Source organism: Ursus arctos, unplaced genomic scaffold (assembly GCF_023065955.2).
Source record: "Ursus arctos isolate Adak ecotype North America unplaced genomic scaffold, UrsArc2.0 scaffold_1, whole genome shotgun sequence".
NCBI lineage: Eukaryota > Metazoa > Chordata > Mammalia > Carnivora > Ursidae > Ursus > Ursus arctos.
Window position 1 is genome coordinate 30,706,694 of NW_026622763.1, and position 12,996 is coordinate 30,719,689.

Sequence of the window (12,996 nt, forward strand, 5' to 3'; positions counted from 1 at the left end):
TGAATGAATGAAATCAGACATAATGTTAATTAGAAGTGAGTTTCTCAGCAGGAGGTCAGAGGAATAAGTGAACGAGAGCAAGGCGCTGCCAGTCCAGCTGGGACCGAACTGGTGGTCCTTCACGCCAGGTTTCCATTAAAATCACCTGGATAATAAAATAATACTGATGCCTGGGCCCCACCCCAAACCAACTACATGAGAACCTCTGGACGTGGAGCCTAGGCATAGCCTTTTTAAAAGCTCTCTAGATAATTCTAATATGCAGCCAAGGTTGAGAAACACTGGGCAAGACTTTGAAGGAATCAGTTGGACAGAAAAGCAGTAGGGACAATATAAAGGTGAGGGAAAGCGCCGCAGGTGCTGGGAAGGGTGAATCTGGGGAACAGTGGGCCAAGCCAGGGATGGCAAAGAGTTCGATAAAGGAGCAGAGAGGAATAGCCGAGGGAGGTGGTCTGGGTGGATGTATGGAGGGATTTAAAGTCCAGAAACACAGCTTGACTAGTCATTTCTTCCTTGGCCATAGTCATTCTGGGCCTAATCTCTGCTCCAGGTGTTAGACATTTTAATATTTAAAAAAATTTTTTTAAATGTTAAAATGGCACCCTACTTATGTCTAGAATCTTTACTTTTCTAGGCTGAATCTCTCCCAGTTCAACTACTTCTCTAAAGACACTCAAACACTCTAAAAACTCAAAGACCAGGAAACCTTGGTGTTGGGGACGTGGCCCTCCTTCAGGCTCGGTGCTGGATGCTTTCTGGGTGACACTGAGACACCCGGCACTTTCGCATTCAGGTCACATCGCTGCACGCACGTGGAGCTTGTAGTCAGCTAAAGCCTTTAAAGCTGGGCGGGGGCTGTTTGGTCTTGCTTTGTTTTCATAAACCACATAGCTGTTCTATGTATGTGCAGTTGATTTTTTTTTTTTTTTTTTAACTGCAGGACTTTGCATTCATCTCTGTTCTATTTCAGCGTATTTGTTTTGGCCCGCTCTTCCAGCCTCCTTCCTTGAAAGTTAATTGTGTTTGATTAACATGATCTGAATGTGTCTATTTCCAAGTGCCAAAGTGAAGTGTTCATTAGCCCTTTAGTGAGATGCACAAATTACTCCACCAAACAGTAAGAAACCAATTTGGACTCTTGGGAATAATTTAACTCAACTCCAAGACACATCTATGCCATTTCCCTGGTATTACTGCCACCTAAGCAATTTATATTAAGGCAAGAAAGCAAGGAATCAATGTGCTAAACAAAGTGAGGACTCATGAGGTGAGAGACTCCTCTATGACTTTCTGCGAACTTGGATCACTCAGGCACCATCCACGCTTCCTCTGTAGAAGCCCGGCGTGCAATGGCGATGCTGGCCCCGAATCTTCTTTCTGCCCTTTAGAGTCTTTCTCACCACACACTGATTTATTTCATTCCAAGATCCCAAGCCTTCCTGTCTTATTTATTATAAGCCTCCTCGAAATTAAATCTATAAGAAATGTGATTTCTGTTCGGAAGGCAGATTGGAGAAAGGCACTGCCTCCGATTAGCACTACCGTCCAAATAGCAACCTCCATCCTCACCTGGACTTGGCTTTGGCCAGGGCCCGCTTTCCTCGACCTGTACATCAGAAATTCTATTGACCTACTTTCCCCAGCATAGCTAATAAAAAGTTGTGCCATCCAGATACAACACGGCCCGCAAGTGCGTTCTGCTCTGCAAGCTGCATGGGACAGCCTTGCATTTTCTAAGGCTCAGGAGCCATGTGCCTCCAACGTTGGCATCTCAGTTACAATTAAGAGAATTCGCTATATCTTCCTGTTTACTTGGCAGGACCATTTCCTTCAATAAATAACATAATCCGAAGAAGAGTGGTTCTTTTTGTTCTTGTTAATTTTCTACTGTGTTCTTCTAAAATATGGAACAAGAAATGTTAAAGAAAATGCGAAGTGTCGGAACCTTTGGAACATCTCAGAGTTCAGAAATATACCCGAGCATGACCTCACACTGAAGGCTGAGCTTGCTGTGAACGTGCATGTACGTGAGTACGTTCTCCAGCAGACATATTTGGGGTGGTGGTTAGCGTAAGACTGACTCGCGCTTCACGTCTTTGAACAGTGATGACATAGGACAGGGAAGGAGGAAGGAAAGGCGCTCTAGACACCCAAACAATGAAGACAAAAGGCTACTTCACATTCCACCAGGAACACATGAGATGGTGCAACCGGAGAGTCACGTGGCACTATTTCAAACTTCAATTCTGCAGCCTCCAAAAGTGTTCATCGTGCTTACTTTTCCCGCTTTGCTGATATTAATAATGATAGCATGTAGCATTTCTAAAACACTTTTCATCTTCAAAGCACTATATGAACATTACCTAATTAACTAACATTAACTAATTATGATTAAACTTGCCCTGGGCTCACAAATCAGAAGAACTTTAGGAAGGGATGGGGGAGGAAGAAGAAAAGAAGAGAAGCTTTCTAGCCAGACAGGTTTTCCAAGTTTTCTCCAGATGAAATTTTGATTCAAATTATAACAGATTTTTCAACAATCCTTGAGACGATCTAATAGGGCTGCCTTGCTTCCCAATGTTTAAATATTGATGAGAACGGTAGAAAACAGTCTCCAGAAATGAAAATTGCCATTCTTACACCAACTGGTAATAGAAGAGTTTAAATGCCAATTAAAAGGTGCTTCTCTGAGGCAACATGCTCTAAAATATTGAGCCAAAGACATTGCTTTTCCTAGAGCAACCTCCCACTTCACACACACACACACACACACACACACACACTCTCACTGCTGAGTGGCGTCAGAATTCTGACTTCCAAGCTTTAAGTGCAGTGAGCTCAGTGTCCTAACTCATGAGCCTATTTCAGACATTTTAATGTATCTATTGAATTTCCTTTTTATTAACCTTAGCAAAAACTTTCAGTAATATTATAACCCAAGATCAAATAAAGCATCCTGTTTCCATAATTCCTAGACAGAAAAGCCATATAATCAAATGAGTCTATTTGGATGCTTATTTTCTGTACATTACACTTATCTAAATTTATACTTGAAGGAGCGGGTGGGGAAATAGGGTTTAAGGCCTCTTAAAACTTCTCTCTCGTTTTCATTCTAGAAATGTCTAAATGAAATATGTAGCTATGCCTGACTGGGAGCCACCTCTAAGACTTTGTTCTAGTCAGAACGTGCTCAGAGTGTTCTCAAGTATTCGCTTTAGTAACCCGCAAGTTCAGTATTGTATCAAAAATAATGTTCCTCTTTATATAAACTCCTCTTAAAATGCCAGTGTTTAGTAGGGCGGCTGTGAAAAATGTGGCAATAATGGCATAATTTATCTTGTTTTTTTTTAATTCACACTGCTTTGCATTGGTGAAATTATTCTATTTCCATCAATAAGGCAGACCTTCAAAATGTGATAGAGAAATCATCGCAGCATGCCTGTATCCCCATAGGTTTTCTGGCTTTAAAGGCCTCCCAGCCTGGAGGGGACGTACTCTTCACTCCTGGGTGAGGCTAGGAGAGACTGATCCAGCTCAGCTCACATCGGTTACTCTCAGAAGCTGCTTACTGATCAGTTAAGAGGATGGATGCCGTTTATCTCTGCTGAATGTGATCTTTTTATTGTTCTCCTCCAGCCTCGTTGTAATGAGAGCCTGCGGGCCAGTGCTTGGTGGATCTTTACGCACTGAAGTCACTTCCACCTTCTCATTCCACAGGTGCCTCCCCGCTGAAGATACACTTCATCTTTCCCCTCTGTAGACGCAGTCTCTGAGATAAGAGAGGGCATGGGCGTGAACAAAAGCTGGAAGCACCATCAAACTGTCATCCGTGAAGAGGCCAGAGCCTCTCATCTTGGGCTGGATACGTGTAGTTATTCAACTGATACTTAGCTTCTGCTTTGCGAAGACACACAGCCATATCTGAGGGGTTTGCTCTCTTAAGAGGACTTTTGTTTTGATTTGTTTTTTTAAACAGCAGAATTTATTCAGTGCTTGGAACGTGTCCAATATCCAAGAAAAAAAATGTGTGGATTATACAAAATTCAACATGTCAGATTATAAGAGGGGTGATCCCTTGGGCCCCCCGTCACGGGCCTCTTTCAGAAATATGAGACAAATAAAAGGGGCCACAGAATAAATCAAAAGAGGACATAATTTTGAAAAAAGATATTTAAAACCCTCTCTCCATAAGGCTAATGGCATGTGCCACTTCTATTTGATAGCCTGAAGCAAAATCACCTCACAACCCATAACGCTCACAGAATCCATCTTTCTTTCTCGGCTTCTGCCAGGAAAGTTCTACAGCTCCTTATGGCATCTTCTGAAAGCCCGATGCACAGTGCATACAAATCTGCGAGAGCTTGCTCTGCTACCTTAATCCCTTAGAGACATTTATTCACTACTGACGAAAACCGAATTGGTGAGTCCCGCCTACCTGTGGAATCCGAAACCTCAGCCACACTCTTGATAACTGCTCTACATAATTCCAGTTTCAAATGGCATCACCTCTGTCCACGCAGCAAACAGCCTGATCCTGTGAGACCTTCCTCAAACATTCTTCTACGTAGAGAAAGAAAGGAGATATTTTGTACGCCATCTGTACTGAGCTTGACAATACATAATAAGACACAAAGATTTGGTGGGCAAAAGTAATACAAACCCAGTGTAAATACTTGGAGGCCAAAACTTGCAGGCGTAGATTCAGTACAGAGCCTATTGCAAAATGTTTTTATATTATTTGAATTTCTATACTCGATGCTGTGTGTAATTCCTGCAAAAAACTCATGGAGCTGTGACATGCCAAATCCACCTTTGTTTGATCTGTGCCGTTTGAGAGAGAATGAGGACTCCCATTAGAAGTTGAGTTTAAATAACTTTTTCCAAATAGAAGTAAAATAACTTCAAGAAAAATGAAATCGTCATCTTCCAATGAGAAAAAGTCTCAAGATCAAGGCTGTTTGTTCGAGGGTTTTGAAGCAAAGAGGGGTTGTGTGTGTAAAGTGGCTAGGAATGGAGGAAAGATCAATTTATAAGTTTGATTTTTCAGAACAAACTATCTAAAAATCCAGACTATCTGAATAACCCACACATTCCATTTGCCAGGATTTTCCCCTAAAAAGAGACTTTATGCTCAGAGCCTCCTTCAACCTACAATTTGCATCAAAGCAGAGAACAGAAGCCCAGCCAGGGAGTCATGCACACAATAAGGGAAATGGAGGACATGGATTCATGTTTAGTAAATGAACTAAGACAATCTCTGTAATGACTGTTACATTTCATTTGTGTACTCCAAGCAAAATCTGTTAAAAATAAATTATATATGTTTAAACTGGAAGTGTTCCTAGCATAATGGTATAAGGTACCCAGGGCTAAATTGAAATGATCATTCTAAAACTACAAAAATCTCAGGAACATAAATTATAATTTCACGGTATGCCTTGAAATGGTAGTTTTGCAATAAAATTAAAATATATATTCTCAGTGTTTGTCTGGCAAATGCAAATACATGAAACAAACATGGTTAGTAAATGAACCAACAATTTGCTACATTTGGAGAAATCTGTTTTTACACTGAATACTTCAATTGGCAAAAACCTAAAAATTTTATCTTTCTAAAGGAATTACCATTGGTATAATTCACATGATGGTTCCAAAATGATCAGTGAATAGTAACAATAGAGATTTGCTGTTGGAAGGAAGGAAGGAAGGAAGGAAGGAAGGAAGGAAGGAAGGAAGGAAAGAAAGAAGGAAGGAAGGAAGGGAGGGAGGTGGAGGAGAAGAAGGAGGGAAGGAAAGAAGGAGGGAGGGAAGGAAGGAAGGAAGGAAGGAAGGAAGGAAGGAAGGAAGGAAGGAAGGAAGGAAGAAAAAAGAAAGAAAGAAAGGAAAAGAAGAGAAAGAAAGGTGAGCAGAAAAGCCTTCAGCAACAGGAAATACTCTTCTCTACAGTAATTTTCTTTGTTGTAGATACATAGACTTCAAACAAGAGCAAACCCAAACCAATTTAAGTTCCCTAGTGAAGGATCAAAAAGAGGTAAAACTAGAGGTTAGAATTACAAAACAAACAAAAACCAACCTTAAATTAAGAAGACATACTGCCCAGATGGTTTTTGCTTTCTTCTTACCTATCTTGTTTCCAAGTGTTGGTGGACAGCCCAAGGGCTAGGAAAGCTCAAATTGGGATTGCTAGTGCCCCAGCAAGCCACCCATTCAACCACCTGCCACCCAAAGTGCTTATTGAATGTCGGTATCAGCAATTCTGGTTTTAAATGTAAACAAACAATCTTGATTGGCTCATTTTTAGAGTAATGATACAAATTTAGTATTCTTGCAATGGAAAAATCGCTTGGAAGTTACTTCATTCTTTTTTCCTTTCTCAAAAGTACATTTTATATATAGTACCGGCCGCTTTTCTCTGAAGGAACACTTGTGTTTTGGCCAGACATACTGGCCAGATCACACCGGCATCAATTCTATTTAAAAAAAAAAGATATTAGCTCATTAAAAAGATGCCGATTTATTATTGTTGTTGATATTTCCTGAGTTCTGCACCAACCAAGCCCAGATCCTCTCGCACAGACACTGTACAGACACCACACTATCCCATCACATGGATCCACAGAGTCATGGAGGGGAAAAAAAGGTCTCAATAAGCATACTTGTTTGACCTTTCCTCGAAAAGTCTTAAGACCATTGTGTTTAAAACTCTATGTAGTTCCAGCACTCTTTGCCAGAGGCAACGGTGATGAGTGAAGAGACCAGGAAGCTACTAATTTAGAGACCAACATTCAGGGGCCCAGCTCCTATAGACTGCCAGTGGAGTTTTGGCCACGAAGCTCCCACCCTTTTCGCCTCAGGACTGTCATCTATAAAATGAGGAGGTGTGACAGACTAACAGCGTAGCAGGGCCTCTGATCAGGGACGTGAGGAAAATGACTAACTAGGTTCTTTTTTTTTAAGACATAATTTTTTTAGAGCAGTTTTGGATTCACAGCAAAACTGAGAAGAAGGTACAGAGATATCCCGTGAATCCCGTCCCCACACTTGTATAGCCCGCTCCATGACCAACATCCCAACCAGAGTGATACATTTGTTACAACTGATGAGCCTACAGAGACACATCACAGTCACTCAAAGTCCATAGTTTATCTGAGGGTTCACTCATAGTGTTGTACATTCTATGTGTTTGGACAAATGTATAACGACAAGTACCCATCATTATAGAATCACACAGAGTATTTTCACCACCCTAAAAATCCTCTGTGGTCTGCCTATTCATCCCTTACCCCCTCCCCCCACACCAGTCAACCACTGATCTTACAATCTCTATGGTTTCACCTTTTCCAGAATGTCACATAGTTGGACTCAGATAATGTGTAGCCTTTTCAGACTGTTTTTCTTTCTTTTTTTTCTTAAATATTTTATTAGAGAGTGTGTGTGTGCGTGCGCACGCAAGCAGGGGGAGGGGCAGAGGGAGAAAGAGAGAATCTCAAGCCGACTCCACACTGACATGGGGCTCAGTCTCATGACCCTGAAATCATGACCTGAGCAGAAACCAAGAGTCAGATACTCAACAGATTGAGCCACTCAGGTGCCCCTAAGAGTGATTTTTTTTACTTTGTAATATGCATGTAAGATTCCTCCATGTCTTTTCATGGCTTAATAGCTCATTTCTTTTTAGCACTGAATAATATTCCATTGTCTGGGTGTGAAACAGTTGTTTATCCATTCACCTACTGAAGAAGACCCTGGTTGCTTCCAAGTTTTGGAAATTATAAATAAAGTTACTATCAACATCAATGTATCGGTTTTTGTGTGGACATGTTTTCAACTCCTTTGGGTAAATACCAAGGAGCATGATGACTGGATTCTATGGTAGGAGTATGTTTCATTTTGTAAGAAACCACCAATTTGTCCTCCAAAGTAGCTGTGCCATTTTGCAATCCCATCAGCAATAAATGAGAGTTCCTTTTGCTCTATATCCTCACCAGCATTTGGTATTGTCAGTGATCTGGATTTGGGCCATTCTGATAAGTACGTAGTGGTACCTTATTGTTTTAATTTGCATATGATGTGAAGCATCTTTCCTACATCTGTTTACCATCTATATCTCCTTTGGTGATGCCTCTGTTAAGGTCTTTGGCCCATTTTTTTTAAAATTGGGGTGCTTGTTTTCTTATTTTGGAGTTTTAAGAGTTCTTTGTATATTTTGGATAACAGTCCTTTATCAGATGTGTCTTTTGCAATATTTTCTCTGGTCTGTGGATTGTCTTCCCATCCTAACATTGTCTTTTACAGAGCATAAGTTGTTCACTTTTAATGAAGTCCAGCTTACCAATCATATACTTCACAGACCAGACCTTTGATGTTATTATATACAGTCATCACCATACCCAGGCTCATCCAGGTTGTCTTCTATGTTACCTTTTAGGAGTTTTACAATTTTGCATCTTACATTTAGATCTATGAACCGTTTTGAGTTAATTTTTTGTGAAGGAATGTAAGGTTTGTGTCTTGATTTACTTTTTCCATGTGGATGCCATGCGATTGTCCAATTGTTCCTGTACCGTTTGTAAAAGACTATCTTTGTTCCACTCTTCCTTTGTCAAAGATCAGTTGACTATATTCATGGTTCTGTTCTAAATAAGTTCTTGATATTAAGCCTTTTTAAAAAAAGGTTTGTTTTTTTGTTTGTTTGTTTTTTTCAGAAGTCATTAATATTCTAGGCTACTTAGAAGTGCTGATGGGTAATATAAGTGGTGCCCTAGTAGCCTGGAGGAGTCCGTACATGTCAGGTGGTGAGTGGTTTACTCCTAGGGAGAATTGTATAATTTGATGTACACTACATTTACAAACTCAGAATTTTTGGCATTGAGAAAATACAACTTCCTGTTTTCATTCAGTAAATCTTTCCTTGGGTTTCTAGTGTTTGAATTAAATACTAGCTTGTTTAATAATTAACATAATAGTTTAACCTTTGTTGTAGTTTAAAGAGGAGGGAAATAACCCTACCATAGACCTACATCTTAGCACCTTTACCCCATCACTATAGGAGACCTATATTTAGTGACCAAAACATGTCCTTCCTCCCCTTGTTTGCTCCCAGCAGCCATAGCTGAGTGGAAGGTGATTCCTGGTGATTTTCTTTGGGATCCCTCCAGTGTGATTAAATCAGTTTTACCTCCAGTGCCTGTCTTATAAGATCTAGAATGATATCAGAAAACGGTCTTACCCAGTTTCAGAAAGATTCTCTTGCTGCTTAATGATGCTTGAAATTCCTTTAACAGAGGAGAAGAGCCTTTCATTTCCCAACAAGAAATAAAAAACCTAAAGTGCAAACACCAAGAAAAGGTAAAATATAGACAGCAACTTGATCATACTAAATCCAAAAACACGAATAAAAGACTGATGGCAGATTTCTGCAGATTTTGCTAGGGAAGAAGGATTTGAGAGAGAAGAAAGATATTCAGTGCTTGAAGGCTGTATACTAGGGAGATAACATGACAGAAAGAGGGGAATGTAGGAAAACAGAATTTAAGGCATGACGATTTTTGTTGGGCAAACACTACTTTGAATTGAAAAAAAAAACTGTTCACATAAATTTATGAAGATTTTTTAAATTCCAACTTTATCATCAAAGTACTTTATTCCCACAGTTTTGACAATCCAAGTATTATCCAGTAAACAAAATAAACTTACAGCACAGTGAACTACAATCTTAGTATCCACAATCCTATCTATCTGAGGGCAGCCTATTCAACAAGAGGAAGAGATAGCCCCGGGAGGCCATGTTGAAGAGGAATGCCCTAGTGGGTTTGCCATTTGGAGAAATTAGGACAATGAAAGCACACTTTTTCTGGAAACTCAACCTGCCACCAGCTGATAGTCATCTTAAGAGGCACTTTTCTATAAATCACTATAATTTAAAAGCCAAATGCTTTGAAACTCCTTTTGCCAGATCAAATCAAACGGACTCTCAGTTGGTGGAAGGCCCAGATGTGAGTTTCGTAACACACATCAATTACTACCTAATCCATCACTTTCAGATGCTGAATGTGCTGGTACCATTCCCAGAACCAGTGTCATGGACACAAATAACAGCATCAAGGTAGGAGTGGAATTAAAAAATGCTCTAGTCACTGTCTGCAAAGCACAAGTAGAGCATTTGTAAGCACATGCTTAGTTTGGCCTTTCCATCTCAAGCCATATCATCTCTTGAGCTACTTAAAAGCCTAAGTTGTAAGCAGTGATGCCTTATGTAAAGAAAATGTCAATTTCTCTAACAGCAATTTTATAATAGCTCCTTGGATAATTCCTCTGGTAATAGCCGAAATTTTCCAGGTAATGGAATGGTCCCTAACATGATCATTAACCCCAGTGGCAGAGGTATGGGCTTCCTCCCACATGAGGAGTGTCGGTTTATTTGTATCCTTCACATTGCCACAGGGTGTTGTCAACAGAAAATAACGTCGTAAGTCTATATAACGTCAATAAACTGTCATAAACATGAAACAGTATACAGACCATCTAAACAACCAAACCACCCTTACAGCTGAATTTGTAATCCCACACAACCTGGTGAGGGGAAGGGGTGTTGTGTCAGCCATAACTTCATATTCTGCTTGAATTGGCTAATTCAACCAAGGTTAATTATCCTAAAGAGAGACCATCATCGTCACCATCACTACAATTTATCTAGTGCTTACTTAGTATGTGCAGGTACTGTTCTGTATGTTTTACGTGTATAATTCTTTATGCATATGTGGTAAGTATTGTTTGTGTCCCTATTTTAGAAATGAGGAAACTGAGGACAGCATGGTTAAGGAACTTGTGCAAGGTCACACAATTAACTGTGTCAGATGCTTAACAAAGCACAGGTCTCAGCTTCCCACGTTGCATCTCCAACAGGTCCATATTTTGACCACCTCCTCCCACCCCCCGGGTTCCCGGACCAGCTAAAATGTTATCAGGAGGAGAGCCAAACAAAAAAATCATAGAGAGAGAAAATAGAATGTTAGTTGCCAGGGGCTGGAGAGAGGGCAAAATGGGGAGTTATTGTTTAATGAGTATGCAGTTTCAGTTTTACAAGATACAAAGAGCTATTTGCAGATAGTGATGATTATTGCCTTACACTAGGAATATATTTAATATCACTGAACTGAACACTTAAAAATGGTTAACATGGGGGGTACCTGGGTGGCTCAGTTGGTTAAGTGTCTGCCTTTGGCTCAGGTCATGATCCCAGGGTCCTGGGATCGAGTCCGGCTTCAGGCTCCCTGCTCAGCAGGGAGTCTGATTCTCCCTCTCCCTCTGCCCCATCCCCCTCTCATTCTCTCTCTCTCTCTCTCTCTCCCCCCCAATAAATAAAATCTTTTCAAAAATTTTAAAAATGGTTAACATAGTAAATTTTATGTTAATGTGTATTTTTACCACAATAAAAAAAATAATTGAAGGAAAAAAAAAAAAAAAGAAGAGAGCCAGCTGAGTAGGTGAGATGCGGAGATGCCCCTGGGGAGATTCTTTGCACCAATCAGTGAAGCTATTTAAAGAGAATGTCCACGGGCTGGCATTGTACATGTCCAAGTCTGAGGCTTTGGAGACACAAAGAATGACTGGGAGGCTGAACCCTCCTTGGAAAAGCTGCTTAGGAAGATGGCCCATATAGTAAAAGCACATGGAATTCACCCCAATAAAAGCATGATCCCACCAAGAATGTGCTCTTGTCCCCCTCGCCACTGGGCATCAGGGTCTTAACTATACCACTTAGGAGAGGTACACCAGGCTAAAGATTTCATGGAGACTACAAATGATTATCTGCGATGACAGACTTCTTTCTGCGGAATAAGAACCATGAGCAGTGTTCTATAAGTTTAATGTAAGCAAAAATTATACAAAGGAAATATAAAATTCATCTGACTTTGGACTGCCTAACAGTATATGGCCAATAGTATTCACTCTACAAATACTCTTGCTTCATCAACTCCACTCATTACGAATTGGTGAAGGCTCAGCCAGGAAGGCATGAGAGAAACGCCTCTGCTCTGAAGTGCCTGTCGAGGTCTCCCCTTACACTACGCCTCACGTTCTGGGTGTTCCACGCCATCCTCATCAGGCCTGTGTCCCATGACTTGGAGTGTCATTTCCTCATGTAAGTTCCCTTATGATGAACTCTGGGCAAGTTTTAGTCTTTCTTTTTGCCTTGCATGGGGCATAATTTCAGTGTGGAGTTTATAGCAATGGTATCTCTGAGAATGTTCGCTTCCTCCAGCATTTTTTACTGAGTTTCAATTTGGGGAAGACTCCTCTTCCCGTGTGCCTGGCCCTACAGTGCTGTTCTTGTCTGCATGTTTCTGCCTCGGGGGACTCCCAGTCTTGCCCCCATGTTTGACCACTCTGAGGCTATTGGAGAAATGTTTGTTTTATTTTGCAGATCATTTCGTTTGGAAAAATAATTTTCCGATTGGGGTTTGCCCTCCCCTAGCTCTGTTTAGGGAAAAATATACTGTCTTTCTTCACCTGCCCTTATACTTTATTTCTACAATAATTAAACATTGTTATTGGTTCTTATAAGACAGTTATATGATCTATCTCAAGCTTAGAGGAAATAATATTAAATTCCAAAGCTGCTTTAGGTGCCTGGAACAAGACACAGCGAAACACAAGCTAAGAAATCATTTGTGATTCACTCATGGCTCCCCGAAGGAGGAACCTGGCTTCGGTTAGCACTCTCGGTACCTTTTGCTGTGTTTTCAGCCCCCAGGGCAATATTTAATGTGCTGGGGTAATAAGCTTCCATATGCTATTATCTGAAGAACTGAAAACATTTTTTAAAAATCCCATGGAGTTGTTAACTTTGACCAGGGAGGAAGGAAACTCAGGTGCCAACATCTGACCTAAAAACTAAACAAACTCACTAGAAAACAAGAGAGACTAACTTTTTATATTTGCAGACCTGCCAAAGAGAAGCTCATCTCTCAGCATCTGTGTATCCTTATTTAA

General features: G+C 40.5%; 1 long non-coding RNA gene across 1 annotated transcript in view; it reads right to left on the minus strand.

Moving 5' to 3' along the window:
- Window positions 1-914: 914 nt before the first annotated feature.
- Window positions 915-12,996, minus strand: part of LOC125281315 (uncharacterized) — a 29,004-nt gene continuing 16,922 nt past the window's right edge. The window contains exons 2-4 of the long non-coding RNA XR_007188453.2: window positions 9,230-9,324; window positions 4,436-4,560; window positions 915-3,769 (exon numbers count right to left, since the gene is read on the minus strand). This is a non-coding gene — a long non-coding RNA (uncharacterized LOC125281315). The remainder of the gene's footprint in view (window positions 3,770-4,435; window positions 4,561-9,229; window positions 9,325-12,996) is intronic.